Raw genomic sequence first — 16881 nt, forward strand, 5'->3', positions numbered from 1 at the left:
ATGCAATGAAAGCTTGATGAAGACAGCACTCACTAATTCGAGGAACTGAGAGTTTTTCAGGGAGGTGGATAATGGGTGATAAGAGTCAGCATCTGGGAAAAAGTATCTTTTTCCTTGGCTAGCAGTCCAAGCCCGGCAGAGTAGCAAGCAGGCGGGGCCAGACTTCTGAAGGGGTTGCTATGATACCGAGGGGCCAGAGGAGGCTAACTGAACCCTTAAACCATTGCTCCCTCCCCCTCCCGTCATCACCAGGGCCATTGGCCATTGTTCCCCACAAAATGGCGTCGGCAATCCCCCTCCCTGTCTGAGGCCTTATGTATGGCTGAGGATGGGAGTGGGACATGAGGTGGGAACAAAAAACTACAATTCCCAGGGTACACCGCACCCGCCTGTGAGGGACAGGCCACGTGCCTAGGCCTAGCGGTTCCACGCCGTCAAAAATCGGTTAGCTCCCTTTCCCATCCCTGCTTTGGTTGTTGCCCCCCCTCCCCCGCGCGCACTAAGGTCCTGGGGGCGGGGGGGCGGCGGTGGTATATGCCGTGGCCGTTGCCCTCGCAACATAACCAGGAGACAGGTATTTGTAAATCTGTGCTTCGACTTCTAATCCCGAAGCCGGCAGGTATCGGTCTCGCGAGATAAACCGGGAACTGGAAAAAGTGAGTAAGGGGTGGCGGGTGAAAAAAGATACTGGTGGGTACAAAGTATCCATAGAGCTGGTTCATTTTAAGGTTAACAAAGAGTTGAAAGCGGTCTGCCGGTGCTAGAAGTGGTGTGTGATTGGATCTCTTTTCAGTTAGTTGTTTTTTGGGGGGTTTTTTGTTTTTGTTTTTTTGTTTTTTTGTTTAAATTTCTGAGGGGAAAGGGGAAAGCGGCATTGGGGCCGAGCGCTTCAGGACACACTTGAGGTGTCTCGCGTGGCTCCTCGCTGAGATTTTTCTCTTTGCTATGGGGAGACGCTTCTCTCCTCGACGCGCGCATCCACCTTGCTGCGCTGAGTGCGGGGGAAGGTGTGCGCAAGCGCCAGTTGGCCCGTCTCTGGGCACCTCGCTGTGATAGGGGCCGTTCCGAGTTGGGGCTGCTCCGCTGGCTTTCTCCGCCCCTCCCCCTCTCTGCCCTCCCTTCCCCTCCCTTCCCTGGCCTTCCCTTCCCCGCCCCTCTCCAGTCCATCAGAATTCTCCGGCTTCAGTACGCCTGCGCCCGGTCAGCTGCGGGGCGAGCGCGAGCTTGGGCTCGCACCCTGCTCCCCTAACCCCGCCCGCTCTTTCCCCAACCGCGGTTGCTGGCTCGGTGGGCTCGCGGGGAGACGCGCGCACGCGCACAGGACTCGGAGACGAGCTCGAGCCACTGAGGAGGGGAGTAAGAAGCATCGGAGGAGGCGTTAGAGGAGGAGGTATATGTGTGTGTGTCTAGTCTACGGGGTAGCCGGGCGGGGGGCTGGAGGAGGCTTGAGAGGCAGCGAGGGAGAAGTGAGGAGAGTGGGTCTCCGTCCGTCAGAGTCTCTAGTGAGGTGAGGGTCCCGGCCAGCCCAGGACCCCGAGAGAGGGAGGAGGCCGGGGGGCGTGTCCGGGATCGGGCTGAGAGATGAATGGGCCCAGGATGAATGGAAGGAGGCAGCGGCGGCCAACAGTCTGTTCAGAGTAAGCGCCCCAGTGTGTGTGTGTGCTGAGGGGGAGCTGCCTGACCCAGGCAAGGTGCGTGCGGTCAACCCGAAGGTACCGGACGAGGCCGGACTCAGGTCTTGGGGTTGGAAGAGCTTGAGTCTAACTGACCGAGTGCGGAGAGGAAAATTAAGAGGTGAGGAAAGTGGAGAAGGACAGATTTGAGGTTAAGGTGCGTTTTTTTTCTTCTTTTTCTTTTTTGTTTCTGTTGGGGAGGGTGGCAACTTTGGCAGTTGATGGAAGACGAAGAGACGGGGAAGGTGAGGCTACAGGAGATGGTTGACAAAGGGACTGAGAGATCATTTAAGTGAGATTGGTGCTACTAAAAGAATCGCTTTGGGTGTGGGATGTTCAACACGGTTTGGGTGTGTTATATTGATGGAAATGGAGTGGGGGAAAGAGTAGGCTTAATTTAGAGGTTCATTTGATGTAGAAGGGTTGATAGGACTGAAATATGGGTGAGGGATATAGCAGGCTGATTGTGTAAATTGTGTTAGGTGCAAGGGAATTGAGAGGTGTGGTTTGTGTTCTGTGACTGACTTGCTGGGAATGGGGAGGAGAGGGTATGATAGGGTAAGGATAAAAGTCATGAGGTGATTTCCCTGTATTGAAAGAGGTTTTGTTTAGTTAAGCGCTGTGAAACATTTATATTGTGGGATGTGGGTGGAAACCCCCAGGGTGTATGTATGTCTCTATCTTGCTGGTCGATACACTGTTAAAACAAGACTAAGCCTTCAAGAGGTGCGAGTTTTGTGTCTCTTGCTCCTCTTCCTCCCTCCCCCTCTCTCTCTTCCTTCTCTCTCCCTCCCCATCTCCTGCTCTCTCTCAGACCAGGTCTCGTCCTGTAGCGAAGGCTGGCCTGAAATTCACTATGTAGCCAAGGTTGGTCTTGAATTCCCTTCTATCCTCTTGCCTCAGCCTTCAGGTGTGATTCCTTAAGGGTTACTGCTGAGACAGTCATATGAATCAATCAGTAGTCTTGAGTTGTGAAAAATCTGTGTAGTAGTGATTGCAGCCAATATTTGGAGGCGTTGTTAACCGTTTTTCATGAATAGTGTTTTGTTTTGTTGTTTTTTGAGACAGGGTCACACTATGAAGGCATGGCTGACCTGGAACTTGCAAGATAACCAGGGTGGCCTGGAACTCAGAGAAATCTGCTTGCTTCTGCCTCCTAAGTTTTAATATAAAGAGAACTTTTCAAGAGATCTTAGTGTATGATACAGAACTGGAGGTGTTTTTAGACAGTCTGTAACTCTTTGGATTTTTTAAATTTAAAATTTATTTAAACTGATCAGCCTGAGGGAAAGATACCTTGTGTTAAATTTTAGTCAGATTGTACAAAATTCGATTTTGAGTGTTTAATAGTGATAACTGATGTTTTTGGTTGTTCTTGAATTTGTTTTATTTGAAAATTGACACTTGCTTTCAGTGTTTTTGTTTCTTTGTCCGATGAGGCTCCAACCCAGGGCCTTGAGTATGCTAGGTAATCCCTCTACCTCTGAGCTGCATCTGCAGCTGGTGTAACTTTAAATTACAATAGAATACTTGGACATTTTGTTCTCTGAATATGTTACTTAGCTTCTGGTAAGATCTTGTAATATGTTCATTCTATTCTGGGTCAAAATTAATGATTATGGATTTTTAACTTTTGATGATTATTTTTACAAGTTTTGCTGAGATACATTGAGTTCTTAGAAATGTTGTAAATTTGAGAACATTTCTTGCATTCTGTTTTGAAATTGGAAAGAATATAATCCTTTCTTTGACTACTTATAGTTTTTTTTTTTTTTTTTTTTTTTTTGGTTTTTCGAGACAGGGTTTCTCTGTGTAGCTTTGCGCCTGTCCTGGAACTCATTTGGTAGCCCAGGCTGGCCTCGAACTCACAGAGATCCGCCTGGCTCTGCCTCCCGAGTGCTGGGATTAAAGGCGTGCGCCACCACCGCCCGGCGACTACTTATAGTTTTAATGCAAAGATTAATATTGTGTTTAGTTTGAGATTGAGATGAAGTCTTTGTATATGTATATAACTATATTGGGTAGTATATATGCATATATACTAGTATATATCAAACACACATTAAATAGAGTACAAGTATAAAGATACAGTGGGAGCTTAGAAATGTGCAACTCTTCCAGGAAAGGTGGTCTCCTAGTTTTTAACTAGATATTCCTGGAGTGGAAGGGTATATAAGTATAGAAGTGTATTTGAGGAGTGGGATGAGATAAGGCTGCAATCATATGCTGAGATTGAGGCTGAAGAGAAGTACTAGATTTATTTCCCTAAAGCCTGTTCTGCTCCTCCTTTCTTCCCTTTGCCGCCTTCTCCACTGTGCCCCTCTTTAGATTGTCTACATACTTTACACGTACTTTCACATTATCTTTCTGTATCTTCCTCATATTTGAAAGAGAGTATAAAGGTCAAAGATAAGTCTGGTACAGTACCTTTAATCCCAGCACTTGGGAGACAGAGGCAGGCAGATGTTTGTGAGTTCTAGTCCAGCCTGGTCTATATCTAGGAGTTATTTAGTGAGACCACACTTCAAAACCAACAAAGAAAACAAAATGCTTGATTTAGTAAGTAGTGGACCCTGCACTTCTGACTTTGGAGCAATGTTAATGCTCCCATCACAACTCTACATTCATTGCCATAATTATTTCTTAGTGTTTCAGGCATTAGATGTTTGTAGTATTGCCTTAAGTTTTTCTCTGTAAAGCTGAAGAGTTTCTGTTTTCACTAAATTGTCCATTGCTTAGTCAGTAATTAATAAGGCCAAAGACTGCAAAGAAACATAATAGATAGAAATACAGAAAATAAGAAAATGTTATATAGTAGTAACACATTTCTAGTTAGGTAACAGAATTAAAACTAGTGAAGATGGGACACATACCTTTAATCCCAGTACTCAGGAGGCAGAGGTAGATGGATCTTCGTGAGTTCAAGGCCAGCCTGGTCCACATAGTGAGTTCCAAGACAGCCAGGGGTACACAGAGAGACCTTGTCTCAAAAAAGCCAACCAAACAAAAAGTAATTAGAAGAGAGTTTAAATTTTTGTGTACATGTTTTTGTATGAGGATGAACTGTGTGCAAGGAAAAAAAAACCCTTTCTGTCTCTTATTTTAGTATTAAGTATTCAGCTCTACTTGTGGATATACTTAGGTCTCATGGCTAAAAGCCAAGATTCTTTCACAGGAGTGTGTCTTGCCCATTTTTATTTGAGATATCATAAAATTTGTGATATTGTTAGGCAATGACTAATTTAGATGACTGTAAAGGACATAGATAAAGGTATTTATTTAGAAATTAGTATTGATGCCATTTTTAATTTAATTTTTATTTTTGGGCTTCATATATAAGTATTGTATTTATAGTTGTTCTATAAATATCATGAGATGTTTGGTTTGGAGAATGTTGAAGTTGTTGAGAGTGACTTATTGTAGAAATGAGCCTTTCATACCCTTTCTTTCAGGAATATATATTTCTTCTGACACTTTTTTCTTTTTTCCCTTCCTTCCCTTCCTTCCATATAAACCTTTCCCTTCTCATTGCCCTTCTCCCTTACCTTTTAAAAGAAACTGTGCTTGGAATTGCACCCAGGGTCTCCTGCCTGCTACTTAAACACTCTAGCAGGGAACCACATACCCACTCAGGCTCCTTTAAAAAGTCTTAGGAGAAATGAAATAGATCTTTGCCGTCTTTTAGCATCGGTACTTTTAAATTGTGATAAAACTCAGTAAGAAATGTACCTTTTAATAAATTGATTTTATTTTTTTGTGGTACTTGGGATTGAACAATCAGCCCTGTACATGTCCAGAAAGCACTCTGCCCTGGCCAACAAATCCTCAGCCCTCTTTACTTTTTGAGAGAGGGTCTCAGTAAGTTGCCCAGGCTGTCCTTGAACTCACTTTGTAGCCTAGGCAGACCTTGAATTTGTGATCCTCCTACCTTAGTCTCCCAGGTTGCTGGGATTATAGGTCTGAGTCACTAAGCCTGGCTTTAAATCATTTTTAAAGTATATGTCTTTGACATTAAGTAACTTTACTGTACTTGGGGCTAGTATCTAATTCCAAAATGTTTTCATCACCTTGAAAGGAAACTCTGTACTTACTCAGTAAGTACTCACTCTCCATTTTCCTCCCTCTAACACCTAGTAACCCTTATTTGCCTGTCTCAATGGGTTTGCTCAGTCTCTAATCATAATACTAACCCCAAACCTCTTATGTCGGACTTTTTTCTTTTAAGTCTTTGCATGAGCCCCCCCCCCCCATGTGTTTTTGTGTGAATGTGGGTGTGTATGTCACACATAGGGAAATCAGAGCACAACCTAAGGTTTCAGTCTTTGCTTTTGATCTTGTTTGAGGCAGGGTATTTCATCTGGGCATTCTCCTGCCTCCACTTCCCTAGTTGCTGTAGGAATATTGAAATTACAGACACATGCTACAGCATCTGGCTTTACCTGGGTTCTGGGGATCCAAATTCAGGTCCTCACTAGCCATATCCCCAGCTCTGATGCCCAACTTCTTTCTCTTAGCACGTTTTTGAGATTCACCCAGTATACATGTCTCATTGCCTTCTGTGGTTGAGTAATATTCTACTGTAGAGTATATCAGATTTTTAAAAATCCTTTCATGAGTTCATGAATATTTCTACCCACCTTTAAACTTTTATGGGTAGTGCTGCTGTAGATATTCACATGTAAGATTCTGCTTGAACGCCCATTTTAACTTATTTTGGTATGTAAATAGAAAAGAAATTATTGGATCACGTACAAACTGTTTTCTACAGAGGTGTCACCATTATACATTATCATACCCAATTATATATATGGATTCCAATTTCTGTATCTCCTTCCAAAACTTGTTGTTCTTTTTTTAATGGCCTCATGGTGAGTGTGAAGTGGTATCATTGTGGTTTTGATTTGCATTTCCCTAATGACTAATGATGTGGGGCATCTCTTCTTGTGCTTTGTCTATTTATATTTCTTCTTTGAAGAAGTGTTTTGAGCTATTTAAGACCTTTGTTCTTTTTTTTCCCGGAGCTGAGGACTGAACCCAGGTCCTTGTGCTTGCCAGGCAAGCGCTCTACCACTGAGCTGAATCTCTAACCCCCTTTGTTCATTTTTAAGTTTGGTTCTTTTTTATGAATTATAGGAGGGTTTTTTGATGATTTGTAGAAATTTATTTTAGTTTTATGGTGGTAAAACATTATTAGTCTTATGGGGTGTGGTGGTACATGCCTTTAATCCCAGCAAAGCCATTGAGACAGACAATGAGAAGGCAGAGGCAGGATCTCTGTGAGTTCATGACCAGCCTGGTCTACATAGAGAGTTCCAAGTCAGCCAATGATATAGTGTGACCCTGTCTCAAAAAGAAAAAAAATAGAAATCAATCAATGTAATCTATTCCAGAGCTTTCATTCAGCCACCTGCAACAAAGGTAACATTTCTATATCTTAAAAGATCTTCATTTGAAAATTTGACTTTTTTTTATTGAATTATAAGAGGTTTTTTGTTTTTGTTTTGTTTTGTTTTTTGAGACAGGGTTTCTCTGTGAAACCACACTAGCTGTCCTGGAACTCACTTTCTAGACCAGGCTGGCCTCAGACTCACAGAGATTCCCTTGCCTCAGCCTCCCGAGTGCTGAAATTAAAGATGTGCCTCACCACCGCCCGGCTGAGTTATAAAGGTTCTTAAAAACTGTATTCTAGATACTAGACTCTGCTAGGTGATATTCTTTGCAAATAATTTCTCCCATTCTGTCTGAGTTGTCTTTTTTTTTATGGTGTAAGGTCTCTTATGTGCTAGACAGCTAGTCTACCACTGAGTTACATTACAGCCCTGAATTTGTACTTTGATTGAAGGATTTTGGTATTTATTTATTCATTCATCCATCCATCCATCCATTCATTTATTTATTTTGAGAGTCTTGCTGTGTAGCCCAGGCAGGGCTTTGAACCTTTGATTCCCCCTGGCTCAGCCTCCTAAATGCTAGAATCATAGGTATGCACCACTCCTTCTGCTATCTTGATAGTGTGTTTTGAGGCACTGAAGTCTTTCTTGAAGCATCATGAAGTCCAGTTATCTATTTTGTTGTTGTTGTTGTTGCCTATGCCATTTGCTGCTCATTCTTAAACCCACCTCAGGCTGGCCTCAAAGTTGTGTAACCAAGGATGACCTTGAACAATTCTTTTAAAAGATTTATAAGTGTTAATGTGTATGAACGTTTTTCTTGCATGTATACTGCATGCATGCCTGGTTCCTATGGAGGCCAGAAGGGGGCTTTGATAGCTTAGAATTGTGAGCTGTCATGTGGGTGCTGGAAACCAAACCTGGCTCCTCTGCAAGAGCAGTAGTATGCACTCTAGGCCACCAGCTCTGAACTTCTTTAAACGATATTTTATTAATTCTTTGAGAATTTCATAAATATATTTTGATCATATTTACCGGCCTCCCCCCCTCCAATCCTCCCATATCCACCCTCACCTCTCTTCCCATCCAATGAGTTTTCTTTTTTTTCCCCCATGGAGTCTTTCTGTTTTGCCCTACTTCTGTTGGATGTGTGGCCTGCCCTGGAGTCAGCCTACCAGGGGTCACACCGGTAAAAAAGGCTGACACTTCCTATCCCAGCAGTTATCAAATACCAGTAGCTTCTCAACTAGTGGTAAGATTTTATACCTGTCTCCTCCCTTCTACATGTGAATTGACTACAAGTTTTTAAACTTTACATTTGTGAAGATTGTACATTGTACTTGGTTGTGTGGGGATGTTCCAAAGCTCTGTATTATCAGAAAGACTTTTATATTTCTTAAAAATTTATTATTATTATTATTATTATTATTATTATTATTATTATTATTTGTGTGTGTGTGTGTGTGTGTCTCTGTGTGTGTGTCTGTGTTTAAGTCAGAAGACAACTTTATGGAGTTGGTTCCCTCCTTCCCCTTTGATACGGATTTCAGGGGTTGAACTCAGATCATTATATAGGCTTGCAAAGCAAACACCTTTACTCATTGAACCATCACACCAGCCCCAGGGAAGCTTTTATATGATTAAACTTCATATGATGAGCTAAAAAAAATCCTTAGGTTAAAATTATAGGGATGCTTTTTGCCTACTTATTTATTTATATATCTCTGTGTGGGATATTCATGTGTGTGTAAATGTGTTCACTCATGCCAGTGTGTCTGGAGACTAGATGTTAATACCAGGTGTCTTCTGCTATAGTTCTCCACCTTAGTTTCTGAGACAGGGTCTCTTGCTGAACATGAAGCTCACCAAATTAATAGACTAGCTGACCAGGAAGCACATGGAATCTACCTGTCTCTGACTCTGTGCTGGGGTTACAAGTAACCACCATGCCTAGCTATTTTACATGGATGCTGGGGAATCTGAACTCATGTCCTGATACTTGTATAGTAAGCATTTTACTTACTGAGCCATTTCTCCAGTGTCCTTTTTGAACTAAGATTATTTGCCATGCACAGTGGTACATTTCTAAAATCCTAGCATTCAAGAAACCGAGGCAGGAGTATTGTAAGGTCAAAATCAGCCTGGTCTACATTGTGTAAGGTGAAATATTCCTTTAAAATTAGAGAAAAACAATTGGGCATGGTGGTGCAGACCAGTAATTCTAGCACTATGGAAGCAGAGACAGGAAGATCTAGTTTGTGTCCAAGGGCAGACGAGTTACACAGAGAGTTCTAGGCCAGTCTGGGCTTATCTTGTCTGAAACCAACCAATCAACCAACCAGCCAGCTAAACAGACAAACAACCAAAACAAACAACATCATCAAAAGAATAAAAGAATTTGACTCAAATTATTTGGATAGATAAGATTCCTGATCTGGACAACCATAAACTATATAACAGATATAATTGCTTTTTTAGATATATACAGTGTCAATTTTTGGTTAAATGATAGATAATTATGGCTTACATTTATTTTCACTGAGTTTTTTTTTTTTTTGAGTTTAATTTAGCCCCAGATAGCCTGGAAATTATAATCCTCAGCCTCCTATTGTATTGAGATTGTAGGAATAATGTCAACATACCTGACTTTCACCTGACTTCTTCACTAATATATACTAATATCTATCTATCTATCTATCTATCTATCTATCTATCTATCTATCTATCAAATCAATCTCTTGCAGAGACTTTATTTCCAAAGAATGTAATATGCTTTTTCAGTGTATATATCTGTGCAACTTAGTGTTATATGACTACATGTATTATAAGGGGCCCCTTATTAGGAGTAGTTATAAGTGGGGTTGAGAGTGAGATACTGGTGTTGACCTCTGGCTTGTTTTTTGTGGGGCAAGAGACGGAACTAAGGACCTGGAACATTCTAGACAAGTTCTCTGTCACGGAGCTGTTCCTTTCTCCTACCTCCTGGCTGTTTTTTCTAGCTGTGCCATTTTAGTTCAGTTTACTTGATTTCTGTTTACTTTTGAATATTTTGGCCTTTTGAAACGGTCTCTCATAGCCTAGGCTGATCTCAGATTTGCTATATAACCATGGATAATTTTGAACTTCGAATCCTCTTGCCTTCGACATCCTGAGTGCTTTTTTTTTTTTCTTTCTGTTTTGAGAAGAGGTCTCATGTAGCTCTGGCTGGCCTTGATCCTGAGCCTCCTGCCTCTCACTCCGCAGTGCTGGTATTAAAAAGTATGCATCACCATACCCAGAATTTCAGTTCAGTATGAAGTCTAGGATGGTCACAAGCTAGTAGTTCTCTTGCCTTAGTTTCTGTCATGCCAGGATTACGGGAGTGCATGATTATGCTCCATCTCCTTTAATATTTGTTCATCTTGCTTTACTTCCTTCATTGGTAGCAGTGATAATAGGAATTTTTGAATTCTTCTTCCTTTTTAGAGATAAAGTCTGTCTGTCTGTCTTTCTGTCTCTCTCTCTTTGGTTTTTTTTTTTTTTTTTTTCGAGACAGGATTTCTCTGTGTAGCTTTGTGCCTTTCCTGGAACTTGCTTTGGAGACCAGGCTGGCCTCGAACTCACAGAAATCCGCCTGCTTCTGCCTCCCCAGTGCTGGGATTAAAGGCGCGAGCCACCACCGCCCGACTAGAGATAAAGTCTCATATATCTTAGGCTGGCTTTGAACTTACTGTTGTAGCCAGGGCTGAAGTTGAACTCCTGATTCTCCTGCCTCTACCTTCTGAGTATTGAGATTACAGTTGTGGGTCCCATGCTTGGTTTATGAGATGCTAGGGATCAAACCTAGGACTTTATTCATGCTAGGCAAGCACTCCATCAGCTGAGCTACATCCCTAGTCCTGGCTTATTGTTAACTTGTTAATCATTATTTATATGGAAGATGGCTTAACCTCACTTGTAAGTTAAATGTTAACTGAAAGCATACTGAGGGCTGAAGCTGTAGCTTGGTGATTGAGTACTTGCTAATGTGCAAGGCTCTGGATTTGATCCTCTGTGCTGCATAAAAAGAAAACATACTGAGATTTTAAAATCCTATTAGAATGTTAAAAATAAAAATGTTTGATAGAACTTTTTTTTGTCACGGGTGTAAGGTAAAAGATACATATTGTATGTGGAAGTTTAAATTGGTATGATGGTCATGGGAAGCAATTTTTTAGCATTGTATAAAGATTACATCCATTCACTTTGATATGTTAGTATATTTCAATGAAAGTTAAAAAATATATATACATATACATATGCCTGTTACAAATGTGTATATATATACGTATCTATACATGTGTAATGAAATATTTATAGTAGCAAAACATTTAATGCTACAGAGTAAGAAGAATAAGAGCCTTCTATGTTCTGAAAAGAAAAAAAGAAATCCTAAGTCATGACTTAAAAAAAGAGCAATTCTAGCATTCAGAATTCAAAGACAGCCTGGTGTACATAGGCATATTTGTCTCAAAATTCCAAAACAAGGAAAGAAGAAAAAAGCTTAGTGAGTTGGGCATGGTATTATTCACCTGTAGTCACAGCTCTTGGGAGACTGGGACAAAAGGATGGCTTGAACCCAGAATTTTGTGCCAGATTGAGTAATGTTTTGCCTCAAAATACAAACAAAATGCCTCAAATTTAGTGTAGGCTGGGCCAGATGGTGCAGTCCTATAATCCCAGCTATTCAGGAGGCTGAGATAGAGTTGCAAATTCAAGGTAGACAGTGGACTTCAGACTGAATTCAAGGCCATTCTGAGCAACTTAATGAGAACCTGTCTCAAAATAAAAAGCAGAAAGAACTCAGGGTAGAATACTTGTCTAGCATGTAGAAGACCCAGGTTCTAGTACTGCAAACAACAAAAAAACTTACTGTATACTATACTTTTTTGGGGTGCAAATATAAACATATTTTATAAAGAAATGTTGAAGGTGCTTGGAGTATAATAGCTCAGCCTAGCATGTGTCCTGAGGCCCTAGGTTCTATCCCTAGCATTGCAAAACAAATAAATGAAGAAATATCAGACTAGATGAAAAGCAAAGGATAACCAGACTACAACCCACAGTGCCAGGGAAGCTAGCTAACAATGAGGAGCTTAAGAAAGACGCATGGATCGCCCTGGGAATGGAAAATAGATGAGATCTCCTGGGTAAACTAGGGGGTGGGGGTGGGGGTGGGGGATGGGAACATGAGGGAATGGGATGGTTGGGCTCGGGGAGGGATGGAGTGGGAGAACAATGAAAGAGATATCTTGATAGAGGGAACCATTATGGGGTTAGGGGGAAACCTGGTGCTAGGGAAATCCAGGAATCCACAAGGATAACCCCAGCTAAGACTCCTAGCAATAGTGGAGAGGGTGCCTGAACTGGCCTTCTCCTATAATCAGATTGGTGAATACCCTAACTCTCATCATAGAGCCTTCATCCACTAACTGATGGAAGCAGATGCAGAGATCCATGGCCAAGCACCAGGCTGAGCTCTGGGAGTCCAGTTGAAGAGAGGGAGGAGGGATTATATGAACAAGGGCGGTCAAGATCATGATGGGGAAATATACAGAGACAACTGAACTAAGCTCATGGGAACTCACAAACTCTAGACTGACAATTGTGGAGCCTGCATGGGGCCGAACCAGGACCTCTGCACATGGGAGACAGTTGTGTAGCTTGGTCTGTTAGAGGGGCCCCTGGCAGTAGGATCAGGATCTATCCCTGGTGCATGAACTGGTTTTTTTGGAGGTTTCCTATGGTGGGATGCCTTGCTCAGCCTGGCCACAGCGGGGAGGGGCTTGGGCCTGCCTCAACTGAATGTAGCAGGCTTTGTTGACTCCCGATGGGAGGCCTTACCCTTTTGGAGGACTGGATGGGGGATGGGTTGGGGAGAATGGGAGGGAGCAGGGAATGGGAGGAGGGATGGGAAGGGGAGCTGTGATTGGTATGTAAAATGAAAAAATTTAAATAAATAAAAAAAAAGAAATATGGTATCAGGCATTGTGGCACATGGCCTGTAAAGCTAGCATTTAGGAGGCTTAGGTAGGAGGATTGATTGCTTTGAGTTTAAGATCAGACAGGATTACATAGCAAGTACTGGGCCAGCCAGGGCTACATAACAATACACTTTCAGAAAATGAAAAGAAACAAACAAAACACCTAAAACACAGGTAGTTCACACAAGATAAAAGCAAAAAAAAAATAGAAATGAAAATGAAAAAATAGATATGAAAGTGTAGCAAATAATCATAATATGTTATAACTTTGGATAAAATGTAAAATCCTTGAGAACAAGGACTGAGTTTTGTTCTTTTATTCTTAGATGTTGACTTAGTGGTTGTACATTGGTACTTGGTGTTTATTGTTATGAAAATGTATGTATGACACATAATACTGTTAATGGACAATTTTTACTGTTTAAATATTCCTTTTTTTAGGATTTCTTTAACTTTTATAGCAACGACTTTTTATCTTGTTTTGAGGTGAGAGTCTTATTACATTTATTTCTTAAGTCCTGGGCTCAATCTCTCTGTCTTAGTCTCCTGAGTAGTTGGGATTACTGGTTTGCAAGAATGTACTGGATCCAGGTTGGATTTCCATGTGTAGAGGGAATAGAGGTGGGATACAAATTTGTGAATCTCCCCTTATAATTTGAGTCTCTATAGAAGTGTTTTTTGTAGTTGCCTTTATATATATTCCTAGGCTTAGATTACTATATTACCATTTTATGAAAGAAAAATTATTACATATAGGCTATACTATATAGCTGTAAACTTAATAGTTGATTCCAGGCCTGAGGAAACTCCAGATTTGAAGCCCAGTTTTTTTTTGTTGACTTTTTTTGTTGTACTGTATTTCTATGTTGCTGAATATGGAACACATAACTTGTTCACTGCAGCATATCTCTTCAGCAATGCCAACATGGTTTATTACTGGAAAGTCTTTAAAAAATACATTATGTTTTTGACTTCCTGAATTGAGTTCCTTTGAATAGCCATTTAATGTTTTTGTCAGTATTATTGAATAGTGCATTATTTTGTTAACATTCTTACATTTATTTATTTATCTATTTATATATGGAGGTAGGTGTGCATTTATCATGAAGTCAGAGGACAGCTTACATGACTCAGTTCTTTCTTTCCCTAGGCCCTGGGGATTGAACTCAGGTTGTCAAATTTGGCAGTAGGCACCCTTACTCACAGAGCCGTTTCAATGGTCTTGAATAGGACTTTAATACAGTACTGCCCTAGGGGATATTAAGAAGTGGAAAATAAAAGCTTTTATCTATTGATTGTTATATTGTGCCAGGCATTGTGCTAAGTACTTTATATTTTCATATTAGTCCTGTGAGATTCACAAATGAAATAAAAAATGAGTGAGGTTAAATTATTTGCTGCAGGGCAAAACCAAGATTTGATCGCAGGTTTCTCTGACTCCAAACTATGCCTGTGTTTTTTATGGTCAAGAAAGTATTGGAAGCTAGGCCTAGTTGTACAGGCCTATAACCCCAGCTCCCTGGGAAGTTCAGGGCCTGTCTCTACTATACAGTGGGTTGGAAGCAAGCCTGGGCAACTGACTGAGATCCTGTTTTGAAAATAAAAAGAAAGCACAGGCATTTAGATCCTTTGTAAAAATGCTTACCTGGCATGCATAGGACCCTAAGTTCAGTCCCCAGGGATGTGAGGAGGAAGAGGGAGAGCAACAGTAGCAGCTATTGGATCCATGAGAAAAATAATTGAAAAGGAGGAAAAGGAGCTACTATTGAATCCATGATGAAGAGATCAGAAAAAGAATGCTTAGTGAAGTCCTTTGCCTGGTTTAAAAAATATTATTATTATTGTTGTTATTATTATTTGTGCCATTGGGGACCAAACCTAGAGTCTTTTGTATGTTAGACAAATGTACCACTACAGAGCTATACCTCTGTCCTAGAACTCGTTTTTCTTATTCATTATTTGTCCTTAAGTTGTTAGTTATTGCATCTTGTTATTGTTGAGTCTTTTCCCTCTAAAACAGTGGTTCTCAACCTTCCTAATGCTGTGACCCTTTAATCCAGTTCCTCATGTTGTGGTGACCCCCCCAACCATAAAATTATTTTTGTTGCTACTTCCTAACTGTAGTTTTGCTACTGTTAAGAATCTTAATGTAGGGGCAGGAGAGATGGCTCAGAGGTTAAGAGCACTGACTGTTCTTCTAGTGGTCCTGAGTTCAATTCCCAGCAACCACGTGGTGGCTCACAACCATCTGTAATGAGATCTGGTGCCCTCTTCTGGCCTGCAGTCATACATGCTGTATACATAATAAATAAATAAATCTTTAAAAAAAAAAGAATCTTAATGTAAGGCTGGAGAGATGGTTCAGCAGTTAAGAGCACTGGCTACTCTTCCAGAGGTCCTGAATTCAATTCCCAGAAACTACATGGTGGTTCACAACCATCTGTAATGAGATCTAGTGCCCTCTTCTGGCCTACAGATATACATGTAGGGGGTACACTGTGTACATAATAAATAAATAAAAAGTAAATGAATAAATAAATAAATCTTAAAAGAAAAAGAATCTTTTTTTTTTTTTTTTTTTTTGGTTTTTCGAGACAGGGTTTTTCTGTGTAGCTTTGCGCCTTTTCCTGGAACTCACTTGGTAGCCCAGGCTGGCCTCGAACTCACAGAGATCCGCCTGGCTCTGCCTCCCGAGTGCTGGGATTAAAGGCGTGCGCCACCACCGCCCGGCAAGAAAAAGAATCTTAATGTAGGGCTAGAGAGATGGCTCAGAGGTTAAGAGCACTGGCTGCTCTTTCAGAGGACCCAGGTTCAATTCCCAGCACACACATGGCACCTCACAACTGTCTTTAACTCCAGTTCCAGGGGATTTGATACCCTCATACAGACATAGAGGCAGGCAAGACACTAGTGCATGAAAAATAAAATCTTAAAAAAATAAATTAATTAGCCGGGCGGTGGTGGCGCACGCCTTTAATCCCAGCACTCGGGAGGCAGAGGCAGGCGGATCTCTGTGAGTTCGAGGCCAGCCTGGTCTACAGCGCGAGATCCAGGAAAGGCGCAAAGCTACACAGAGAAACCCTGTCTCGAAAAACCAAAAAAAAAAAAATTAATTAAAAAAATCTTAATGTAAATCCTTAATCCTGCTTTGCAGGATATCTGATATGCAACCCCTGTGAAAGGGTCTATTGACCCCAAAAGGGGTCATGACCCATAGTTTGAGAACCACTCCTGAAACAAGATTTTTTTTTTAAAAAAGAATACTTTATTGTAGACAGACATAGAAGGGAAACCCCAGAAAGTTGGAAGTGAGAGGTCAGTATAGTTTTTTAAAACATATTTGATATTATGGCTTTGAGTTTAGTCAAAATATATTAAGATTTGTTTGTTTGCTTTGAGACATGTAGCCCAGGTTGGCCTTGAATGCCTGATCTCTCTGCTTCTACCTCCCAAGTGTTGGGATTGCAGGTTTGTGTCACCACACTAAGCTCTAAATGTGTTAAGATGCCTGCCTGCCTGCCTTCCCTCCCTCCCTCCCTCTCTCCTTCTCTCCCTCTCTCCCTCCCCTTCTTTGAGAAGGGAGTCTCACTATGAAGCCCTGGCTGTCCTGGAGCTCATTCTGTAGACCAGGCTGGCATTGAACTCATAGAGATTCACCTGCCACTGCCTCCTGAGTGCTGGGATCAAAGGTGTGAACCACCATGTCTGGCTGGCTATGTTAAGACATTTAAGGAGGGTATAATATTTGATTGAAATATATTTGTTTGAGACAAGGTTTTATTGTATACCTCTGACTTCCCTCAAACTCAAGAGTCT

The 16881-nt window shown here is 41.3% G+C and overlaps 1 protein-coding gene across 1 annotated transcript in view; it reads left to right on the forward strand.

Annotated features, from left to right (window-relative positions):
- The first annotated feature begins 397 nt into the window (after window positions 1–397).
- Wnk3 (WNK lysine deficient protein kinase 3) overlaps window positions 398–16881 on the forward strand; it is a 124889-nt gene continuing 108405 nt past the window's right edge. The window contains exon 1 of the mRNA XM_052758196.1: window positions 398–656. The gene's annotated coding sequence lies outside the window, so the exon portion shown is untranslated. The remainder of the gene's footprint in view (window positions 657–16881) is intronic.

The sequence above is a fragment of the Peromyscus californicus genome, unplaced genomic scaffold, assembly GCF_007827085.1.
Source record: "Peromyscus californicus insignis strain IS unplaced genomic scaffold, ASM782708v3 Scaffold_10__1_contigs__length_136768540, whole genome shotgun sequence".
Classification (NCBI taxonomy): Eukaryota; Metazoa; Chordata; class Mammalia; order Rodentia; family Cricetidae; genus Peromyscus; species Peromyscus californicus.